The following is a 5126-nucleotide window of genomic DNA, read 5'->3' on the forward strand; positions in this document are numbered from 1 at the left end:
ATTGCTCACATTTTCTAAAATATCTCGAGTTGGAATGTCAAACAATCGTTGTCCAAGTTCGAATGTAACACTTGGCACGCATGCTACATGCCAGAGTGGTGTGGCTAGGAGTCTTGGGTCGAAGTGCATGTCACGGACCACATATGAACTTTGGGCTAGTAGGTTTTAAATATGAATACACACTCGACCTAAGACAAGGTTTTACCTACTCAAGGGCAAATACTTTGTGCAAGTTTTTTTTTTATTTATTTATTTTAAAAACATACATTTGAAATCCCAACATAATTTTACAAGATTCAATTTGATATAGTGTTGTGGGGGGCATTTCGAGAATCGAACTCGAGACCTCTCGCACCCAAAGCGAGAATCATACCACTAGACCAAATGCTCTTGTAGTAGATCTATCATTTTTAGTGGTTCGTCCCTGTATTTACTGAATCTCAAGATTTAAAATTTATCCACATGTTTTGGCTTTATAACTTATTATTGTCAAGTTAGTTTCATCCCACACCAGAATTTGTTGTTAAAATCACTTTGATCTACTTCAATTAATATTTATTATGAAATATTGACATAAATAAAGTCTATACTATAATTAATATTTCATACCTCTTAGATCACTACAACATTTAAGAATGATCTAGCTCTAATTATTTTGGTTGAAGATGCATTACCATCAAGGCAGATGCATTCAATTGGAATATGTACGTTGATAAGTTAGGTCGGTTTGATTATGACATTCTTCAATAAGCATAAGAACAAAGATCAAAACATAGGGGCATTTCGAGAATTGAACCTCTCACACCCTAAGCGAACCACTAGACCAAATGCCCTTCCTTCAACACCAATTATTTTTAGCTCCTCTCTCAATATGTTTTTTCTTCTCAAGTTCGAAATCTATCTTTTCTAAGGGTTGGGGGCTAAAAACGTTTTATTCAGCTTCACGAACGACAATGGTAGTAAATTTACTTTAGAGTCATTGTATAAAAAAAAGAAAGAAGAAGAAAGAAGTTGATGGTATAGTATTTTACTGGTAAGTTATACCATCTAGGCCTCGAGGAAAATGAGAAGTTTTAGAGTGATTAAAGCATTTATTGAATGGAAAGGATAATTACAAAACTTCCAACCTTAAGAGGAGTACTCTATCCAAATTAGATACAAGAAGAAGTTTACACGATTTTTATCATCCATTTTGAATGTTCTAATATACTCACAAAGGGAACAATGCTAAGCTCATTTTGGCAACCGTGGAATTTTACAATCCACTTCCTTCCTTTGGAGGCCTAACGTCGAATGTTTCATTTTTCTTTCTAACTGATGTGAGATTTTACGATCCACTCTCTTTTGGAGGCCCAATGTCTTTGCTGGCATATCGTTCGATGTCTAGCTCTAATTCCATTTGTAATAGCCCAAGTCCATTGCTAACAAATATTGTCCGCTTTGGCCCGTTATGTATTATTGTCAGCCTTATAGTTTTAAAACGCGTTTGCTAGGAGAGGTTTCCACACTCTTATAAGAAATGTTTTGTTCTCCTCTCTAACTGATGTGATATCTCACATCAAACCAAATAATTGAAATTAAATTTTGATTTAATTTTTAAAGACGTGATAATAGAGAAATTACTTAGTGAAAAATTAACCATTGAAGTAAAAAAAAAACCTTTAAATATAATTGGTTTATATATATAAAACAGATGCTAGGGATTAAATAAATATGATTCATACAAGATGATTGATGTACTGTCAAGATAATTGCAGGGAGAAAGTTAAGTGAGTTAAAGGCATACTAAAAATATTGAAGACTATGTTAAGTGATTTTATGGGCTTATGTTAGATATTCGTGACATGTTCGAGAAAGACAAGGTCTTCAGTTTTGTTGAGGGGATGAAGCTGTAGGTGAATGCCAAACTTTATGAACAAAGAGTCCAAGACCTTTCAACAGCCTATGCTATAGCCGTACGACTAACCTTTGCAACGATGAATCCCAAGACGAAAGACAGAACCAAGCTTCCATAAGTGGGGATAATAGAAATTACCGACCCAACTCCCCTAAGGGTGGGAGAGGTGACAAACTTGAAGACAAGGGAGGGGAAAGCTAGTCCGCCAACAAAGAGGCAGAACTCAATGGCAGAATCCTCATAGCCAAAATAGTCACGATCAAGGCTCCTTGTCCTGCTGTATATGCAAGGTGGCCATTGACTAAACCCTTCCAAGAAAAACTCAGAGTGAACTCAGAAGTTGAGTATGAGATGGTAGAATATAAATATCATAAGTTGAGAATATTGAAACCCTCGCATGGAGGCACTAAAATACTTGTTCACTCTTTAGAAGAGAGTGGAAGAGGTAAAGGAACTAGTGAACGCAATCTTATGTATGTCGAGGCTTGGGTAAATCACAGAGCGGAAAGGAACACCATTGTTGACTCTAGAGCCACCCACAACTTCATGATAAAGATGAAGCAAAATGCTTGAACATCCTTTGGCATCATGACACAGGAAATACGAAGGCCGTCAATTTGGAAGCTCTACCTGTCTTAGGAGTTGCAAAGAGAACTCCGATAAAAATGGGGACTTGAACTAGATAAACCGACTTTGTGATAGTCAAAATGGATGACTTCGACATCGTGTTAGGGATGGACTTCCTGCTAGAACACAAAGTCATTTCCATGCCTCTAGCAAGATTCTACTTTCTCAACCGTAGTGTCGACATCATTTTCACACCTCTTGGTTGACGGGTGTAAGAATCCCACATTGGTTGGGGAGGAGAACGAAAAACCCTTTATAAGAATGTGTAAACCTTTCCCTAGCGGACGCGTTTTAAAGCCTTGAGGGAAAGTACGAAAGGGAAAGTCCAAATAGAACAATATTTGCTAGTTGTGGGCTTGGGCCCTTATAAAAGGTGTTTGCCTGAATGATTGTCGGGTTAGACCCCATTATTATCCTCGTTAAGGGGAGCTCGAGTGATCCAGCCCAAATAGAAACCTCGTGATCACTATAAGAATACAACGACATAAAGGTTGAAACCCAAATAGAAACCTCGTGATCACTATAAGAACACAACGGCACAAAGGCAGAAGGTCAGATAATGGGTTTTGTTAGATAAAAGCTATGGTTTTATTCACATGTTTTCTTAAATTTCGTTAGTTGTTTTTGACTTTTGAATATCTGAATTAGCACTCCCGTTTCATGGAAGAGTGTATTTAGAAACCTCGTAATCACTATATAAGAACACAACGGCACAAAGGCAAAAGGTCAAATAATGGGTTTTGTTAGATAAAAGCTATGGTTTTATTCACGTGTTTTTTTAAATTTCATTAGTTGTTTTTTACTTTTGAATATCTGAATTAGCGCTCCCGTTTCATGGAAGAGTGTATTTTTTGGTGGCCAAAGGCAGATTGTCAGATAATGAGTTTTGTTAGATAAGAGCTATGGTTTTATTCACATGTTTCCTTAAATTTCGTTAGTTGTTTTTTACTTTTCAATATATGAATTAACGCTCCCGTTTAATGAAATATTCATATGTTTCCTTAAATTTCGTTAGTTGTTTTTTACTTTTGAATATCTGAATTAACGCTCCCGTTTAATGGAAGAGCGTATTTTTTGCTAGCCAAAGGCAGAAGGTCAGATAATGGGTTTTGTTAGATAAAAGTTATGGTTTTATTCACATGTTTCCTTAAATTTCGTTAGTTGTTTTTTACTTTTGAATATATGAATTAACGCTACCAATGGAAGAACATATTTTTTGCTGGCCAACTTTGTCCACAAGTTTGTGCCACTACTGTTAAATTTTTGTGCCACTACTGCTAAATTTAAGATAGGTTTGTTATTTGAATATATCCACATGTTTCCTTAAATTTCTTTAGTTGTTTTTTACTTTTGAATATATGAATTAATGCTCCCGTTTAATGGAAGAGCGTATTTTATGCTGGCCAACTTTGTCCGCAAGTTTGTGCCACTACTGCTAAGAAAATATACACATCATGGGGTCCATCCTGAGCAGGCTCGCTCATTCCTCCAGCCGCAAAGGCGGTAAGAAGCCATGGAAGTCTCGCGGGCCCACGCGCAGGAAAGGGGAAAGCGATGAGAACCAGACATGGAGTCCAGAAGCAAGGAGTAATATTCGTGCCGGAGAACGCAGGGCTGAAGGAGACCATATATGTCCGACAACCATCGAGCTTCCTGGACAACGACAACCCTAACAAGGTATTACGCCTACACAAGTAGAATCTGTCTGAGTGTACTCGATGACCTCATAATCACTGGAGGCGACATGGAAGTCCTCGAGCCCACGCGCGGGAAAGAGATGAGAACCAGACGTGGAGTCTGGAGGGGTGACATCCATCACTAAGAAGTCAAGTTGTGAGACACAAGACCCGTCTAGTGGCGAAGGGCTACGTTCAGAAACAAGGAGTGGTATTCGCGCCGGTGGCAAGGCTGGAATCTGTCCGCCTATTTGCTCGCAATCGCGACACATCATTCTTGGGAGGTCCACCACATGGACGTGAAATCCGTGTTCTTGAACGGAGGTATGAAGGAGACCGTATATGTCCGACAAGGTATTGCACCTACACAAGTTGAATCTGTTCGAGTGTACATCAACGACCTCATAATCACTGGAGGCGACATGGAAGTTCTCGGGCCCACGCGCGGGAAAGAGATGAGAATCAGACGTGGAGTCAGGAGGGGTGACTTCCATCATTGAGAAGTCAAGTTGTGAAACACAAGGCCTATCTAGTGGCGAAGGGCTACATCCAGAAGCAAGGAGTGGTATTCGTGCCAGTGGCAAGGCTGGAATCTGTCTGCCTATTTGCTCGCAATCGCGACACATCATTGCTGGGAGGTCCACCAAATGGACGTGAAATTCGCGTTCCTGAATGGAGAGCTGAAGGAGACCGTATATGTCCGACAACCACCTGGCTTCCTGGACAACGACAACCCTGACAAGGTATTGCGCCTACACAAGTGGAATCTGCCCGAGTGTATATCGACGACCTCATAATCACTGGAGGCGACATGGAAGTCCTCGGAAGATTCCAGAGGAAGATATCAAAGAACTTCAAGATGAGCGATCTCGGCATCGAAGTGCAATAGAGTACTGGCACGACCATGATGAGCAGCGACTGATCGT

At 39.6% G+C, this 5126-nt stretch overlaps 1 non-coding gene across 1 annotated transcript; it reads right to left on the reverse strand.

Moving 5' to 3' along the window:
* Positions 1 to 318: 318 nt before the first annotated feature.
* Positions 319 to 390, reverse strand: TRNAP-UGG. The gene has a single exon. It is a non-coding gene; the product is annotated as a tRNA-Pro (tRNA).
* Positions 391 to 5126: the final 4736 nt, after the last annotated feature.

This window comes from Cucurbita pepo, chromosome LG04, assembly GCF_002806865.2.
Source record: "Cucurbita pepo subsp. pepo cultivar mu-cu-16 chromosome LG04, ASM280686v2, whole genome shotgun sequence".
In the NCBI taxonomy this organism is placed as follows: domain Eukaryota; kingdom Viridiplantae; phylum Streptophyta; class Magnoliopsida; order Cucurbitales; family Cucurbitaceae; genus Cucurbita; species Cucurbita pepo.